Source organism: Ranitomeya variabilis, chromosome 8 (genome assembly GCF_051348905.1).
Source record: "Ranitomeya variabilis isolate aRanVar5 chromosome 8, aRanVar5.hap1, whole genome shotgun sequence".
NCBI lineage: Eukaryota > Metazoa > Chordata > Amphibia > Anura > Dendrobatidae > Ranitomeya > Ranitomeya variabilis.
In genome coordinates, this window is record NC_135239.1 from 158,409,901 (window position 1) to 158,429,327 (window position 19,427).

The window sequence follows — 19,427 nt, forward strand, 5'->3', positions numbered from 1 at the left end:
CAATATCTCCTGAATATGGCAAAATAAGGGAAGGAGCACTATTTTGATTAACTTTTGGAGCGCAAATTTTGCTGTAACAGTTTGCAGACTCCATTAGCAAGAAGCCCTAAGATACTAGAACAGCAGAAAGTCTTCACATATGACCCCATTTTTGAAATTATACCAATGTGGGAATGAATCTAGGGTTGTAGTGACTATTTTGAATATAAAAGGTATTTTCTGAATGTTGCAGAGAGTAATTTGTAAATATGATAGTTTAGTGACCAATACATTGTAGTGCACAGCTTGGACTTCTGGAGACACTCACTCCATAAATTGTTAAGCGGTATCTTCTTAATTCGGCAATGTCATACATGGGGTTGCAGTTTGTTCACACATCAAAACTCAGAAAGGGGGATGACATTTAGATTTGGGAGCACATTTGTCTGGGGGTAGAGCTATGTTACTTTTCCAGAGCATTTGAGCTGCCTATCATGTGGTAACTCCCCATTTTTCATTGACAGATGATGGCATAAGTGGGGACTTGTTTTCTGTGACATAAGTTGAAGATAATATTGGGACCATTATGTAGTAAATATTTTTTTTTTTATTGCTATTAAGGCTTGATTACCATTTATCCTGTGCTCTACACTGAGCACTTATGTCAGGGTTTCCATTTAAAACTGTGAAAAATATGATTTAGAAAGTGCTGATAGAACCATCGACAAGACCATTCACTATACTAAGACAGGCAAAGTTACTCCAGACTCTGTCTTTTTAGAGATGCACAAAAGCAAGGTCAACTGCACTTCTGTGCATGTCTAAAAACACAAATTAATTTGCAGCTATCATCCATCAAACACAAATCGCCATTACCATTCTCTCTTTCACCATTTATTATCATAGACATTAGCAATGAGGATGTGCAATATTCCTTCTCACATGCTCTTGTGGTGGATGTACAATGCACGATTATATATATAATATGCATTGTAAATAGGCGGCCAACCATCTGATGAATGAGCAAAACACTTGTTCATCAGGTGAATGATTTTTTGTCTGGCTTAAAAAGTCCGGTTGTCCTTGTAAACAGGGCATATGCTGCCAAGAACAATGACAGTTTATGTGCACAGAACGATCTATTACTGATCTTCTATGTGTATATGGCATGTGGGCAGTCTGTGTAACCAGGATATTAAAGGGAACCTGTCACCCCCAAAATCGATGATGAGGTAAGCTCACCGTCATCAGGGGCTTATCTACAGCATTCTGTAAATAAGCGCCCGATGTTACCTGAAAGAGGAGAAAAAGAGGTTATAATATACTCACCCAGGGGCGGTCCCGCTGCGGTCCGGTCAAATGGGTGTCTCAGGTCCGCTCCGGCGCCTCCTATCTTCATTCCATGACGTACTCATCTGGTCTTCATGCCGTGGCTTTGGCGCAGGCGTACTTTGTCTGCCCTGTTGAGGGCAGAGCAAAGTACTGTAGTGCGCAGACGCCCGGCCTCTCTGACCTTACCGGCGCCTGCGCACTGCAGTACTTTGCTCTGCCCTGAACAGGGAAGACAAAGTACGCCTGCGCCGGAGCCGCGGCGTAAAGACCCGAAGAGGACGTCATGGAATGAAGATGGGAGGCGCCGGAGCGGACCGGAGACACCCATTTGACCTGACCGCACCGGGACCGCCCCTGGGTGAGTATAATCTAACGTCTTTTTCTCCTCTTTCAGGTAACATCGGCGGCTTATCTACAGCATTACAGAATGCTGTAGATAAGCCCCTGATGATGGTGAGCTTACCTCACCATCGATTTTGGGGGTGACAGGTTCGCTTTAAAGGACCGCATGTTGCCAATCTGTGGTAGATTTACACTTCAAATCAGCTAGTGTAGACCTGCCATAGACTAGAATAGTTAAATGGGTTGTCCTGTCCAAATTGATAAGTCTCACTCTGTGTGACTGCAGACTTATGAATCCCCCAAGCACACGCACTGTACACTGCGGGATTTGCCAGATTCAGACCCGGGACCGGTGGGTATGTATGCATAATAGACACTCCTGGCCAGTCAGTGCAGCTTCGCTTCCATACACTTGTATTGTGCAAGGCCATGCCTCGTCTAGAGACATGGCCGACTAGAGGGCAAGCCCTTGCTCTATGCAAGTGTATGGAGAGCGAGGCCACGCTCATTGGCCGGGAATGTGTATAACTCATACGTACCCTCCACTCCTGGGCCAGAAACCGGAGACTCTCCGCAGTGCACAGTGTGCGTGCTGGGGGGATTCATAAGTCAGAGTGACTGCAGATTTATTTTAGCTGGAAAACCCCTGTAAAAGACTGATTTATTATTATTTACTGGGGGGTTGACTGTCTTTGTGCAAAGTAACACAGTAACCATGATGTGCAGTAAATAATCATCCATCATCATGTGCCTCCTACACAGTACCGCTGCCCTGAGCTCGGCTGCATTTAATAATCTTATAAAAATAAGTGGTTTATTATGAGATTATTATGTGCGGCTCAAGCCAGGGTTACCGTCTGGGTGGGACTAAGAGCATGTGATGATGGATGATTACCGTATTTACTGCACATCTTGGTTACAATCTGGGAGGCGGTAGGCAGGGGCTTATTACACTAATGGTCTGTAGCTTATAATAAGCCTCCTGTCCTCCATTTTCAGACACTAATCTTGGCATGTTTTGCATTTAATAGTTTTACAATAATAATCCTCAGCCACCAGCTTAAGTGATATAACATTACAAGATTCACAATTAGCAGGCTAGCAGGCAAGTGATGGAGCCACAACCATTGCACTCCTCTCCAGCTGGCGGCTACAACAAGGTGCATGCTCAGCCGGAGGTCCAGCGTATGTGACCAATCAGGGTGCACCCAGCAGTTCCTAGAAGGCGCATCCTGGTAAGGTGTACATGCAAAGCAGGAGGTCAAACATGCAAAACCCAAGTGTTGGTCAGATGAAACTATTGTCCTGCCTGCATAGAACAGCTTTTTGTTTATCTCCAAAATTAAGGTACGGTATATCACAGTAGTCTATCATACAGCTATAACGTCCCAGTCGGCGGTACTCTTTACATGGCAATAAAAAAAATAAAAAATATTCCACTTACCTATCCTCACTCCATTGATGAGCAGCTCCTTCTTCATCACCTGGCACAATGCAGTGACATCAGTGCGCCGCCTGTGACGGGACACCTAACATCACCTGCTCGCTGTTGGCCTTCAGTAGGCCAGTAGTGTGGCAGTGTGGGGAAGGGAGTCAGTGACTCTGTTCTCTACATACTTTTCAATTGGTTGTGAATTCTGTATCCATCTGAAAATACCCCCTCCGCCTCAGATCAGCAAATGTCACGCCCCTGTCTGGGAGGTTGCGATTGTCCACTGTCTGCTTGCCGGCGCACAGTGTCTCAGTCTGACAGGGGACCAGGGGCATTTTGCAGTCAGCCACAGACCGCCACCTGAGCCAAGATGCGTATGTCACCTTATGGCTGGAACAGTCCTGTACAGGCCTACCTGTTTTCTGAACAACGTGCTCTGTATAACCCCACACACATCACTGATTGACAGATTTCTGTCTACACTGTGCATAGGCAGCAAGCTGCTAATCAATCAGTGGTGGAGGGTAGAAATAGACAGAGGTCATGAATATGGAGGATCACATGGCAGCACATTTACTAGTCCTCTCAGTGACAATGGGTAGTCCAAAACTAATATTGATTTTCATCCTAAATGTCTCTCCATTTATTCTAATAATATAATAGCTTATCTAATATGTCCATGTTTTTCATGGACCCACAGCCATGCACTGACCCTTGAAATGACAGAAAAACAACTGGCACATCCAAACTAGTGTGAATAGGTGCATACCAGGAGCAGCTACCTCCATACACAAATATACAAAAAAGGTTGCACTCTATCGTGCCAAAGCATGTCGAATAGGAAATACATGAAATATGAAGAGCAAAATGGCTTTTGAACATTAGGAAAATATTTAAGAGACGCTTTGTACAGAATTTGATTTAATCAAATAGTGTGAGCCTATCAACCATCGTCAAGGTGGTCTCATAAAACTGATGGGTCCCTGACCTCCCTGTCCAAATGTGAACACTTACCGAAGGCCAATGTCTGTATGCCTGGGTGAATGTGGAAACCTCTGTCAGCAAAGCCTATATGGGTTGGCCGGAATCAAGTGTGATAGGTGTATGGAGGTAGCTGCCCTGGTATGCACCTATTCACACTAGTTTGGATGTGCCAGTCGTTTTTCTGTCATTTCTATGTTAGCTTACTGCTCCCATCACCATGTGGTTTTTAATTACACCTATCACACTTGGTTCAAAAGCCATTTTGCTATTCATATTTCATGTATTTCATATTAGACATGCTTTGGCACGATAGAGTGCAACCTTTTTTGTATATACATGCACTGACCCTTGTCATCCGTGCTGCTGGAAAAAAAACAGACGTCTCTATAAAAACACGGACATGTGAATAGCACCATAGATTATAATGGGTACGTGCTGTAGCCATGAAAACAATGGATATAACACATACGGTAAATAAAACAAGAATATCTGTATGAGGCTTCTGTACCATTATACCTTCGAAAAATGGCGCATACACACTATTGTAATACAACGCAGGCTGTACAAAGCCGTAATGCAGCACCCGGAGACTTCTATGGGATTGTACAGTTTCTCTGTAGGTTTGCAATTGGATAAAGAATCTAACAGGTAACAATGTATACTATGCCCCATCAGAAGCTGCTAAAATAATAATAATAATAATACTAATAATAAATAATAAAACTGCCATGTGTGAAGGCAGCGAATTCAGTACAACAAAGTTGTAGAAAAGCACATGGAGCACACATCCAAAACCTATACACTAATCTACTGCTGCTAAGCAAAAATGTACAAAATACAAGGTTCCTAGTTAACATGCTGATCAGACTGTATGAAGTCCACTGCCAAGTCACGCCAAAACTCTCAGTGGGTCCATAACCTTAACACCTTCACGGCCCGTGAGGTATATTTATATCATCGACCGAGTCCCTGCCTTTGATGCGGGCTCTGGCTCTGAGCCCGCATCTTTCCCTCACTTGATGGCTGATTTAATAGTGGATGGTGCAAAATACAGGGATATTCTTGAGCAAAACCTGTTTCAGTCTGTCAGTGATTTGAGACTGGACGGAGGTTCGCCTTCCAACAAGACAATGACCCAAAGCATACTGCTAAAGCAACACTCAAGTGGTTTAATGGGAAATGTGTAAATGTTTTGGAGTGGCCTAGTCAAAGCCCAGGACTTAATCTAATCGAGAATTTGCAGTCAGACTTGCTGTTCTCCAGAGGAAACCATCTTATTTGAAGCAGCTGGAGCAGTTTTGCCTTAACCCCTTAGTGACAGGGACAGTTTGGTACTTATTCAGAGGGTGGTGTCACACAAAATAGTTAATAAATAACATTTCCCACATATCTACTTTACATCAGCACAATTTTGGAAACTTTTTTTGTTAGGATGTTATAAGGGTGAAAAGTTGTCCAGCGATTTCTCAGTTTTCCAACAATATTTACAAAACCTTTTTTTTTTTAGGGGACCACCTCGCATTTGAAGTGAGTTTTGGGGGGTCAATATAACAAAAGTGACACCATTCTAAAAACTGCACCCCTCAAGGTGGGCAAAACCACATTCAAGAAGTTTAATAACCCTTCAGGTGCTTCAGGAGAACTAAAGCAATGTGGAAGGAAAAAATTAACATTTCACTTTTTTCGCAAAAAAAATTACTTTGGAACCAATTTTTTTTTATTTTCACAAGGGTAACAAGGGTAACAGGAGAAATTGGACCCAACAAAAGTTGTTGTGCAATTTGTCCTGAGTATGCTGATACCCCATATGTGGGGGTAAACCACTCTTTGGGCACATGGCAGAGCTCGGAAGGGAAAAAGCACCGTTTGACTTTTGAATGCAAAATTGGCTGGAATTGAGATCGGACACCATGTCGCGTTTGGAGAGCCCCTGATGTGCCTAAATAGTGGAAACCCCACAAGTGACACCATTTTGGAAAGTAGACCCCCTAAGGAACTTATCTAGATGTGTGGTGAGCACTTTGAACCCCCAATTGTTTCACTAAAGTTTATAATGTAGAGCAGGGGTGGATTAAGGGTAGCCAGGGCCCCGGGATGTTCAGACGCTGTGCCCCCCCCCCCCCCCGGTCATGTGACGGGGGTCATGTGACGGGGGTCATGTGACACCCGAACCAGATTATTCCAGAAAAATGGCCGGGTCCTACTCTACTGTAACCTATTAAATATTTGTTAAAATCTGCAATACAATTTAGGTATATTTTGACCAATAATATCACATACAAGGAACAAATACCATCGCGCCGTGACCAGACCACAAATTACAACCACAGTGATCGAATAATATCACATACAAGGAACAAATACCACCGCACCATGTCAAGACCACATATTACCACCACTTGGTGACCAAATAGCACATTCAAGGGACAAATACCACAACACCATTTCCAGACCACATATTACCACCACATAGTGACTGAATACTACAATACTGATCAGTAATAAAAAATAAAAAAAACCCACAATACTATCACCATAAGTGCCAGTATTCACAGGAGATCTGTACTTAGTATGCAGTGTCTGTGTAGAGGTAATACAGAGATCACTGGTGACATTGTACACAGGAGCTCTGTATATAATGTATAGGTAATACAGAGATCACTGGTGACATTGTACACAGGACCTCTGTATATAGTATACAGTGTATAGTGTCAGTGTATAGGTAACACTGACTCACCAGTGACGTCTCTAGGTGAAGTCCTTCATCTTTCATCCAGCACAGACCGTCATCATTTCTTCCAGCAAGGACTCGTCTCTGCAGGAAATAACACAGTTATCTCGGGCTCTGCTTGCAGAACACATTACTTAATTTTTCACAACTTCTACATTACACCACATGGAGAAAAAAAGGCGATATAGTGTCACTCTGCACAGTAACAGGACCGTCCCCCCATTTAAAACAGTATACTCAAAAAATAGAATAAATACATCACTGCAGTAATAATATCCCTTAATTAGCCCCTATGGTAATAATATTCCCACTCCCTGGCCCCGTGTGTCTCATTCCTGGCTCCAGCCATATGTTCTCGCATCCTGCCCTCATGAGTATCCATTCTACCCCATATGATCTCCCCATCCTGCCCCATCTGTCTCCATCGTATCCATCCTGCCCCATGATCCAATCGTGCCCCATGTCTTTCATTCTGCCCCGTGTCTCCAATCATGCCCGTGTCTACATTCTGCTCATGCCTCCAGTCCTGCCCCCAGTGTGTCCAGCATATTACCCCTAGTGTGTCCAGCATATTACCCCCAGTGTGTCCAGTATATTGCCCCAGTATGTCCAGCAATCTGCCCCAGTATGTCCATAATTTCCCCCAGACAGTGTCTCCAGCAATCTGCCCCAGTGTCTGACTCCAGCATATTGCCCCCAGTGTGTCCAGCATTGCCCCCAGACAGTGTGTCCAGCAATCTGCCCCAGTGTGTCCAGCATATTACCCCCAGTGTCTCCAGCAATCTGCCCCACTGTCTCCAGCAATCTGCCCCACTGTCTCCAGCAATCTGCCCCACTGTCTCCAGCAATTTTCCCCCTTGTGTCCAGCAATCTGCCCCAGTGTCTCCAGCATTGCCCCCAGTGTCTCCAGCATTGCCCCCAGTGTCTCCAGCATTGCCCCCAGTGTCTCCAGCATTGCCCCCAGTGTCTCCAGCAATCTGCCCCAGTGTCTTCAGCAATCTGCCCGTGTCTCCAGCAATCTGCCCCAGTGTCTCCAGCAATCTGCCCCAGTGTGTCCTCCAGCATTGCCCCACTGTCTCCAGCAATCTGCCCCAGTGTGTCCTCCAGCATTGCCCCACTGTCTCCAGCAATCTGCCCCACTGTCTCCAGCAATCTGCCCCAGTGTGTCCTCCAGCATTGCCCCACTGTCTCCAGCAATCTGCCCCAGTGTCTCCAGCAATCTGCCCCAGTGTGTCCTCCAGCATTGCCCCACTGTCTCCAGCAATCTGCCCCAGTGTCTCCAGCAATCTGCCCCAGTGTCTCCAGCAATCTGCCCCAGTGTGTCCTCCAGCATTGCCCCACTGTCTCCAGCAATCTGCCCCACTGTCTCCAGCAATCTGCCCCAGTGTCCTCCAGCAATCTGCCCCACTGTCTCCAGCAATCTGCCCCAGTGTCTCCAGCAATCTGCCCCACTGTCTCCAGCAATTTTCCCCCTTGTGTCCAGCAATCTGCCCCAGTGTCTCCAGCATTGCCCCCAGTGTCTCCAGCATTGCCCCCAGTGTCTCCAGCATTGCCCCCAGTGTCTCCAGCATTGCCCCCAGTGTCTCCAGCAATCTGCCCCACTGTCTCCAGCAATCTGCCCGTGTCTCCAGCAATCTGCCCCAGTGTGTCCTCCAGCATTGCCCCACTGTCTCCAGCAATCTGCCCCACTGTCTCCAGCAATCTGCCCCACTGTCTCCAGCAATCTGCCCCACTGTCTCCAGCAATCTGCCCCAGTGTGTCCTCCAGCATTGCCCCACTGTCTCCAGCAATCTGCCCCAGTGTCTCCAGCAATCTGCCCCAGTGTGTCCTCCAGCATTGCCCCACTGTCTCCAGCAATCTGCCCCACTGTCTCCAGCAATCTGCCCCACTGTCTCCAGCAATCTGCCCCACTGTCTCCAGCAATCTGCCCCAGTGTGTCCTCCAGCATTGCCCCACTATCTCCAGCAATCTGCCCCACTGTCTCCAGCAATCTGCCCCACTGTCTCCAGCAATCTGCCCCAGTGTGTCCTCCAGCAATCTGCCCCACTGTCTCCAGCAATCTGCCCCACTGTCTCCTCCAGCAATCTGCCCCACTGTCTCCAGCAATCTGCCCCACTGTCTCCAGCAATCTGCCCCAGTGTCTCCAGCATTGCCCCCAGTGTCTCCAGCATTGCCCCCAGTGTCTCCAGCATTGCCCCCAGTGTCTCCAGCAATCTGCCCCAGTGTGTCCTCCAGCATTGCCCCACTGTCTCCAGCAATCTGCCCCACTGTCTCCAGCAATCTGCCCCACTGTCTCCAGCAATCTGCCCCAGTGTGTCCTCCAGCATTGCCCCACTGTCTCCAGCAATCTGCCCCAGTGTCTCCAGCAATCTGCCCCAGTGTGTCCTCCAGCATTGCCCCACTGTCTCCAGCAATCTGCCCCACTGTCTCCAGCAATCTGCCCCAGTGTGTCCTCCAGCATTGCCCCACTGTCTCCAGCAATCTGCCCCACTGTCTCCAGCAATCTGCCCCACTGTCTCCAGCAATCTGCCCCAGTGTGTCCTCCAGCAATCTGCCCCACTGTCTCCAGCAATCTGCCCCACTGTCTCCAGCAATCTGCCCCACTGTCTCCAGCATTGCCCCCAGTGTCTCCAGCATTGCCCCCAGTGTCTCCAGCAATCTGCCCCAGTGTGTCCTCCAGCATTGCCCCACTGTCTCCAGCAATCTGCCCCACTGTCTCCAGCAATCTGCCCCAGTGTGTCCTCCAGCAATCTGCCCCACTGTCTCCAGCAATCTGCCCCAGTGTCTCCAGCATTGCCCCCAGTGTCTCCAGCATTGCCCCCAGTGTCTCCAGCATTGCCCCCAGTGTCTCCAGCATTGCCCCCAGTGTCTCCAGCAATCTGCCCCAGTGTGTCCTCCAGCATTGCCCCACTGTCTCCAGCAATCTGCCCCACTGTCTCCAGCAATCTGCCCCACTGTCTCCAGCAATCTGCCCCAGTGTGTCCTCCAGCATTGCCCCACTGTCTCCAGCAATCTGCCCCAGTGTCTCCAGCAATCTGCCCCAGTGTGTCCTCCAGCATTGCCCCACTGTCTCCAGCAATCTGCCCCACTGTCTCCAGCAATCTGCCCCAGTGTGTCCTCCAGCATTGCCCCACTGTCTCCAGCAATCTGCCCCACTGTCTCCAGCAATCTGCCCCACTGTCTCCAGCAATCTGCCCCAGTGTGTCCTCCAGCAATCTGCCCCACTGTCTCCAGCAATCTGCCCCACTGTCTCCAGCATTGCCCCCAGTGTCTCCAGCATTGCCCCCAGTGTCTCCAGCATTGCCCCCAGTGTCTCCAGCATTGCCCCCAGTGTCTCCAGCAATCTGCCCCAGTGTCTTCGGCAATCTGCTCCAGTGTCTCCGGCAATCTGCCCCAGTGTCTCCAGCAATCTGTCCCAGTGTGTCCTCCAGCATTGCCCCCAGTGTGTCCACCGTCCGTTAGCATATCAATAAAACAAAACAAAAAAAAACAAAAAACAGTCTCCTCACCTGACCAGCGTTCCCGGCGCTGAGCTCCCTCCAGCAGCGCACACTCGCCGGCGACTGACAATGACGTCAGACGCCGGCGACGTGTGCGCTGCGGCCGACGTCAGACGCCGGCGACGTGTGCACTGCGGCCGACTTCCGGCGCGCGCCCGCACGTCCATAGGAAACCGCCGCAGCGCCGGAAGGGAACCGGTGAGCAGATGAGAAGGGGCCCGATGCGGGCCCCCTCTCTCTGCCCACCGGGTCCGGTGGCACATAAATGCCGGCGGGCATTCTCACACTCAGGCGGATTATCAGAGGCGGGTGGTCAGTCTGTGCGGTAGCCCAGGGCCCCCCCACACCACTGGGCCCTGGGCTACCGCCCATATTGACCCTCTGATAATCCGCCCCTGATGTAGAGCTATGAAAATTAAAAATCATTTTTTTTTCCACAAAATTATCTTTCAGCCTGCAATTTTTTATTTTCCCAAGGGTAACAGGAGAAATTGGACCACAAAAGTTGTTGTGCAATTTGTCCTGAGTACGCTGATACCCCTTATGTGGGGGAAACCACCGTTTGGGTGCATGGCAGAGCTCGGAAGGGAAGGAGCGCTGTATTGGAATGCAGACTTTGATGGAATGGTCTGCGGGCGTTATGTTGCGTTTGCAGAGCCCCTGATGTACCTAAACAATAGAAACCCCCCAAAAGTGACCCCATATTGGAAACTAGACCCCCCCAAGGAACTCATCTAGATGTGTTGTGAGAAGTTTGAATCCCCAAGTGTTTTGCCAAAGTTTATAACTCAGAGCTGTGAAAATAAAAAATTTTTTTTTTCCATGAAAATGATATTTTAGCCCCCAAATTTTAATTTTCACAAGGGTAACAGGAGAAACTATACTGCAAAAGTTGTTGTCCAATTTGTCCTGAGTACGCTGATACCCCATATGTGAGGGAACCACTGTTTGGGCGCACAGCAGAGCTCAGAAGGGAAGGAGCACCATTTTACTTTTTCAACGCAGAATTGGCTGGAATTGAGATCGGACGCCATGTCTCATTTGGAGAGCCCCTGATGTGCCTAAACAGTGGAAACCCCCCAATTCTAACTCCATCCCTAACCCCAATGCACCCTTAAGCCTAATCCCAACCATACCCTAATCACACCCCTAACCCGAACACACCCCTAATCCCAACCCTAACCATAACCCTGACCACACCCCTAACCCCCCAACACACCCCTAACCCTAATCCTAATCCCAGCCCTAATCTCAACCCTAACCATAACCCTAACCACACCCCTAACCCTGACACACCCCTAACCCTAATCCCAACCCTAACCCCAACCGTAAACATAATCCAAACCCCAACCCTAACGTTAGCCCCAACCCTAACCTTAGCCCCAACCCTGTCCCTAACTAAAAAATGGAAATAAATACATTTTTTTAATTTGATTATTTTTCCCTAACTAAGGGGGTGATAAAGGGGGGTTTGATTTACTGTTTATAGCGTTTTTTATAGCGGGTTTTTATGTTTGGCAGCTGCCACACGCTAAGAGACGCTTTTTATTGCAAAAAGTAGTTTTTGCATCATCACATTTTGAGAGCTATAATTTATCCATATTTTGGCCCACAGAGTCATGTGAGGTCTTGTTTTTTGCAGGACGAGTTGATGTTTTTATTGGTACCATTTTTGGGTACATGACATTTTTTGATCGCTTTTTATTCCGATTTTTGGGAGGCAGAATGACCAAAAACCAGCAATTCCTGAATTTCTTTTAGAGGGGGCGTTTATACCGGTCCGCGTGTGGTAAAATTGATAAAGCATCTTTATTCTTCGGGTCAGTACGATTACAGCGATAACTCATTTATATCATTTTTTAATGTTTTGGCGCTTTTACACAATAAAACTATTTTATATTAAAAAAAATAATTGTTTTTGCATCGCTTTATTCTGAGAGCTATGACTTTTTTTTCTGCTGATGATGCTGTATGGCGGCTTTTTTTTTGTAGGACGAAATGACGTTTTCAGCGGTACCATGTTTATTTATATCCATCTTTTTTATCACATTTTATTGCACTTTTTGTTCGGCAGTATGATGATAAAGCATTGTTTTTTGCCTCTTTTTTTTTTTTTTTCGGTGTTCACTGAAGGGGTTAACTAGTGGAATAGTTTTATAGAGCTGGTCATTACGGTTCGATACCAAATATGTGTACTTTTATTGTTTTTTTTTTTAGTTACATAAATAAATGGCTTTTATTGGAAAATATTTATTTAATTTTTTCTTTATTTGGGGATTTTTTTTTTTTACTTTATAACATTGTCCCAAGTTAGGACATTACTATATTACATCAGATCGCTGATCTGACACTTTGCATAGCACTGTGTCAGATCAGCGATCTGACAGGCAGTGCAGGCTTTCCAGCGCCTGTTCTCAGCAGGCATCGGGAAGCCACCTCACTTCAGGACCCGGAAGGAGCCCTGCGGCCATTTTGGATCCGGGGACTCCATGGAGACCACCGGAACAACGCGATCGCATCGTGTTGTTTCGGTGGGAGAGCGCAGGGAGCCCCCGTCCCTGCGCGATGCCTCTCTATGTCGCTGTCACTACTGACAGCGGCATCAGAGGGTTTAAATGCCCACGATCGGCACTAGCGCCGATCGTGGGCATTTCTGTGGGGTGTCAGCTGTCACATACAGCTGACACCCGCACGCGATCGCTGCGTGCTCAGTGAGACCGCGCGATTGTGCTGCCGTACTAGTACTGTGGTTTGCGGGGCTGATGGTGTCGCAGCAGAGTTGGTACAGCTTCCCACAGGTAGAGCTTAGCACCAGGACAGTTAAAGGAGTGTAGTAAAGTTGTTGATGGTGGTGGTGGTGCAGGGCAGGCGTCGCGGGAAGGAATTTAGAGGACACAGCAAGTTGGAGTTTTCACGTTTTACCGGTAAACGCAGGTCCTGTCGGGTGACGTCTTCTGTGTCCCCTTGACCCTCAGTGTCCACCTTTTCAGTGAAGTAGGTGTGAGATTGACTGCCGCTCTTACAGACACGACGGCCTCCGGATTCCTAGTTGAGACCTGTAGTTCTTCCACTAGATCAGGGTCCGGTTCCCCTTACTGCGACCTGGTCCCTCCACCTGATGCTGGTCAGCATGGATGCGGGCCCCACGAGTGGTTTCTGCACTTCCCGTGCCCCTAAGACCCTTTCTTCTTCTTCCTAGGAGCTTCTCTCCATCCTTTGCTCTTTCCTGCTGGGGTGAGCTCCTACCAGCTCCAGTCCCCAGCTTCAGCTCTCTCGCACGTCTGCCCTTCTCTCTGTCTTCTCACAGACTCTTCTTACTCCTCCCTCCTGTCTCCCCTGACAACTCCTCATTCTCCACCCACACCTTCTTCCTGATCCCGGTACTTAAGCTCTAATAAAGGGGTCATAAGACCCGCTTAATAAACATTGGACCCCCGTTATGAGAATCGCGAGTCCCGATTGTTACCATGGTACCCTGAGGTCATGTTATGACCCATGGCTATGGTGACTAGTGAGTTCCAGCACTAAGCTAGGTCTCACAGGCTGAGTCAGTGAGTGTCAGTGAGACACTGACTGGTCTCACGCACTGCGGTACATAAGTACAGTAGTGTTAGACCAGTACTCAAAGTAAAAGTTATACTGTCCATGTCTCCCAGTGAAAGTGTAAAAAAGTAAAATAAAATATGTAAAAAAAAGTAAAACAGCTCACAAAAATATGCACACAAATCACTAACATCTGTTTCGCCACTCAAAATGCAGCGTTTCTGACAAAACAATAATAAACAAAAAAAGGACACATAATTGGTATTGCTGCGTCCAGAATGACCTGCTCTATAAAACTGGCATGTTATTTATTCCGTTTGGTGAACGCCATAAAATAAATGAAAAACACGCAAAAATTACGCTGTTAATCATAGTGACTCACAAAAAAAGTGAATAAAAAGTGATCAAAAAGTCGTATGTAAAAAAAACTATGATATAAATAAAAATGCCAAACTATTTAGTAAAAAACAAGCACTAATATGGCTCATTCGGGAAAAAAATAAAGTTACAGCTCTCAGAATAGGATGATGCAAACACATTCATTTTGCTAAAATATTGTTTTGTTTTTAGTGTGTAAAAATAACAAATAATAAAAAAAACTATATAAATCTGATATCGCTCTAATCGTACCTACCCAATGAACAAATCAATCTTATCACTTTTACCGAACGGTGAACGGCACAAAAAAAGTAAAATAAAAACAATAACTGAATTGCTGGTTTTTGTTCATTCTGTGTCTGAAAAAATTGAATAAAAAGTGATCAAAAAATATTATGTGGTAGACCAACTTCATACACCAATATCGGAGGACGAAATCTCTGCAGTAATTAAAAACCTAAAGAAAAACAAAGCCCCCAGACCTGACGGCCTCACGGCACTATATTACAAAAAATTTATAAACATCCTCACACCACACATTAAAAATTACTGTAATGCTCTGCTAAATGGCACCCAGATGCCCCCTGAATTCTATATCGCTCATGTGACGGTAATCCCAAAACCAAAGAAAGACCATCTCCTTCCCAAGAATTATAGACCCATATCGTTATTAAATGTTGACCTCAAACTCTTTACATCCATCATTACCACTAGACTCAACAAATTTTTACCTACCCTTATTCACCGTGACCAAGTGGGGTTCATACCTAATAGACAAGGCCCTGATAACATTAGGAGAAATTTAAATATTGTACATTCAGCAAACTACCACAAACAACCCCTGCTATTATTAGCTTTAGATATAGAGAAAGCTTTTGACTCAGTCTCATGGTCCTATCTATTTGAAGTCCTATCCAGATTCGGCATCCCTCGCACCCTTATTTCGTGTCTCCAACTACTGTACGACAGCCCTACAGCTTACCTGAAACTCCCGTCAACTAGACCTACTCCTATCAACATACAAAGGGGGACGAGACAGGGCTGCCCACTTTCTCCAGCCCTGTTTGCCATGGCCATGGAACCACTAGCTGAGGCAATAAGGCTTAATCCGAACATACTTGGGCCAGTGGGACATGGCGCACAATATAAGGCAAGTTTATTTGCGGACGATTTATTGCTGACTCTGTCCAGTCCACTTACCACTCTCCCAAATTTATTTTCAGTCCTACGTAGATTTGAGTCGATCTCAGGACTCAAAATTAATGTTGACAAATCCGAAGCTCTATTTCTTAACACCACTAAGGATATGCAAACAAATATTATTTCCCAATTTAAATTTGCAAAAAATGAACATTATATAACTTATCTTGGAGTCAATCTTACCTCTCATAAGTCGACCTTATTCAAGTGGAACTATCTCCCACTAATAAAAAACCTCCGAGCTGACTTAACCAGATGGTCTACCATGAAGCTGACCTGGTTGGGCAGATTGCATGCAATCAAAATGGTCTCTCTGCCTAGATTTCTGTACCTATTCCGCTCTCTCCCCATCCCGTTGCCCCATGAGACCTTGCGCGAGGTTCACTCTATGATTTCAAAATTTGTTTGGCAGGGAAAAAAACCCAGAATCCGTCAAAAAACTATGTTTATACACAGAAAGCTGGGGGGGCTCTCCATGCCTAACTTCACTCTGTATTACAAGTCGGCTCAGTTGGCCCAATTGACTAATGCCTGTGCTGCCACTCATGCTCCAAGATGGGTTGGCCTAGAATCGTCCCTCTTACAACCATTTTCCTTGCCTGGCCTTATGTGGTCCACACACAAACTACCAAAAGGCCTACACATTACAGCACCTTTTACAGCTCATTCCCTGATCCTTTGGAGGAAGGAAAGGTTTAAATTTGAACTCCAATCTGGGTCCGCCCCGCTGACCCCCCTCTTCTGCAACCCCATGTTCCCACCAGGACTTGACCCGCGTTCTTTTACTTGGTGGAAGCTTAATGGAATCACCACTCTAAAACACCTCTGCTCACCCTTTAATATAATTTTATCTAGACAAGAATTCCTACATAAATACAATCCATCCACTAATGAAACCTTTCGTATCTATCAGGTTTTCCATTTTGCGGAACAGCTTCTACAACATAAAATCCCTTTTCGCGCGACTAGCTTTGAACAAAAGTGTATGGATGACCCACTGGGAAGGGGAACTATCTCTCTGCTATACAGATCTCTCAATGTGACACACGGAGTTGACAAACTACATTACATGAAAAAGTGGGAGGAAGACCTGGGTATCCAATTAACTTTGGAAGATTGGAGGCTATGCTGTGACACAGTTTCTAGGGGTAGTCATCAAGCCTCTCTGGCAGAGACATCCATTAAGGTCCTGCACAGAACATACCAAGTACCAAGTAAACTCCACACTATATACCCCAACATTTCAGATCAATGCTTTAGAGGATGTGGCGCAGTGGGAGATATGAAGCATATTTGGTGGGAATGTCCGATAGCCTCGACTATGTGGCGGGAAGTAGGATTAATAATTGAAAAAATGTATGGCGGGGCAATACAACCTGACCCGACCACATTCCTCTTAGGAGCCAAATATCCAGGATTTTCTAATAAATTTCACAGGTTGATAAGCCAGTTGCTTATGGCCGCTAAGCTGCATATAGCTACCAACTGGAGGACACCATTTCTCTCTGTCCAAACAGTCCAAAAATGAATTCAATCCTCTTATATGAACGTATACATGCGACTAGGGAAGATGGGTGGGAAGCCTTCTACCAAATTTGGAAACCGTGGATGGATCTTAACACGAACTTGAATCTTGAACAAACCTTGACTATATCTATTTGAGTCTCCGCTGTCCAGTGGGAGATTCTGATGTCACTGAGGTTGAGCCTGTGTTGGGTGGGATGCGGGGAGGTGGGAGGCGGAACTCACAAAACGGAACAAAGTATAATCTTGTCTTGTAAATATACTGCAGCTTACCGCGAAGTAAAGAGCAGAATCTCATTTCCCTCCCCATTTTCCCTCCATTTTGTCCCCCCATGTCTTTGTCTCGTTTTATTTGTATCTTTGAAACTGAGTTAATGTATGTACGGTTTTACCTCTTTGTTTAGTTTAAAGCTTACTGAACTCCCTTGTAAGGGAATCTGTTGTTCAATTGCTATGTTATTGAAAATAAAAATTATTGAAATTAAAAAATATTATGTGCCCCAAAATGGTGCCAAAAAAATCTGCAACTCGTCGCACAAAAAATAAGCCCGCATACAGCTCTGCTTCCCCAAAAATAAAAAAGATACAGCTCTCAGAATATGGCGACAAAACCCCCCCTTTTTATAAAAAAAACCCCCTTTGATTGTGATAGCAGCAAAAACCTAAAAAAACTATATAAATCTGGTATCACTGTAATCGCTCCGATCCAAAGAATAAATCTGCCTCGTCACTTATACTGCACGGTGAACAGTGCAAAAATAAAAATAAGAACTATTCTTGTAATGCTGTCTATTTGTTCATTCTACCTCCCAAAAATTGGAATAAGGCTCTGCTCACATTTATCCTGCAGTCTTCGCTGATCGCTTACTTTGGGGTTTCCGTGTAGATTCCCCAAAACCCCGAAGGAAACACTAATTTATGAGTCAGATGGAGTCACTTTGGACTGATCTGTGTTCCAGCTGTGTCCCATCATTTTTGGCTAAAAAGACTTGTAGTGCACAGTGTGGGCGACCACAGATCTGTGCATGCCTAAAAAGATGAAGACCGCAGGAGCAGACGCCAGAATACAAAGTGTCTCCATCTGCCTCATGGTGGGTGGTTCCCTTTGGGGTTTCACCTAAATTACATTTTTGTGGGATTTACATGGAAACCCCAACATAAGTGCTCAGTGCAGAACACAAGAATGTGATCCCAGCCTTATTCAGAAAGTGATCGAATAATATTATGTGCCCCAAAATGTTACCAATAAAATCCTAATTTATCCCGCACAGAACCAGCCCCCACTCAGGTCCATAATCTGTCACTGGTACTATAAGACATTCCCACGTTACTGGTGAAACAGACTCTGGAAAAGCGACATGGCTCCCATCTAGTGTTGAGCGATACCGTCCGATACTTGAAAGTATCGGTATCGGAAAGTATCGGCCGATACCGGCAAAGTATCGGATCCAATCCGATACCGATACCCGATACCAATACAAGTCAATGGGACTCAAGTATCGGACGGTATCCCTGATGGTTCCCAGGGTCTGAAGGAGAGGAAACTCTCCTTCAGGCCCTGGGATCCATATTAATGTGTAAAAGAAAGAATTAAAATAAAAAATATTGCTATACTCACCTCTCCGACGCAGCCTGGACCTCACCGAGGGAACCGGCAGCGTTCTTTGCTTAAAATTTGCGCGTTTACTTCCTTCCGTGAAGTCCCGGCTTGTGATTGGTCACGTGCCGCCCATGTGGCCGCGACGCGACCAATCACAGCAAGCCGTGACGTAATTTCAGGTCCTTCAGGATTTTAAAATTACGTTCTGGCTTGTGATTGGTCGCGTCGCGGTCACATGGGCGACGCGACCAATCACAGGCCGTGACGTCATGGGAGGTAGGACACGCGCGCATTTTAAAATGCGCGTGTCCTGCCTCTTGTGACGTCCCGGCTTGTGATTGGTCGCGTCGCCCATGTGGCCGCGACGCGACCAATCACGGCAAGCCGTGACGTAATTTCAGGTCCTTCAGGATTTTAAAATTACGTTCTGGCTTGTGATTGGTCGCGTCGCGGTCACATGGGCGACGCGACCAATCACAAGCCGTGACGTCATGGGAGGCAGGACACGCGCGCATTTTAAAATGCGCGCGTGTCCTGCCTCCCGTGACGTCCCAGCTTGTGATTGGTCGCGTCGCCCATGTGGCCGCGACGCGACCAATCACAGCAAGCCGTGACGTAATTTCAGGTCCTTCAGGATTTTAAAATTACGTTCTGGCTTGTGATTGGTCGCGTCGCGGCCACATGGGCGACGCGACCAATCACAAGCCGGGACGTCACGGGAGGCAGGACACGCGCGCATTTTAAAATGCGCGCGTGTCCTGCCTCCCGTGACGTCCCGGCTTGTGATTGGTCGCGTCGCCCATGTGGCCGCGACGCGACCAATCACAAGCCAGAACGTAATTTTAAAATCCTGAAGGACCTGAAATTACGTCACGGCTTGCT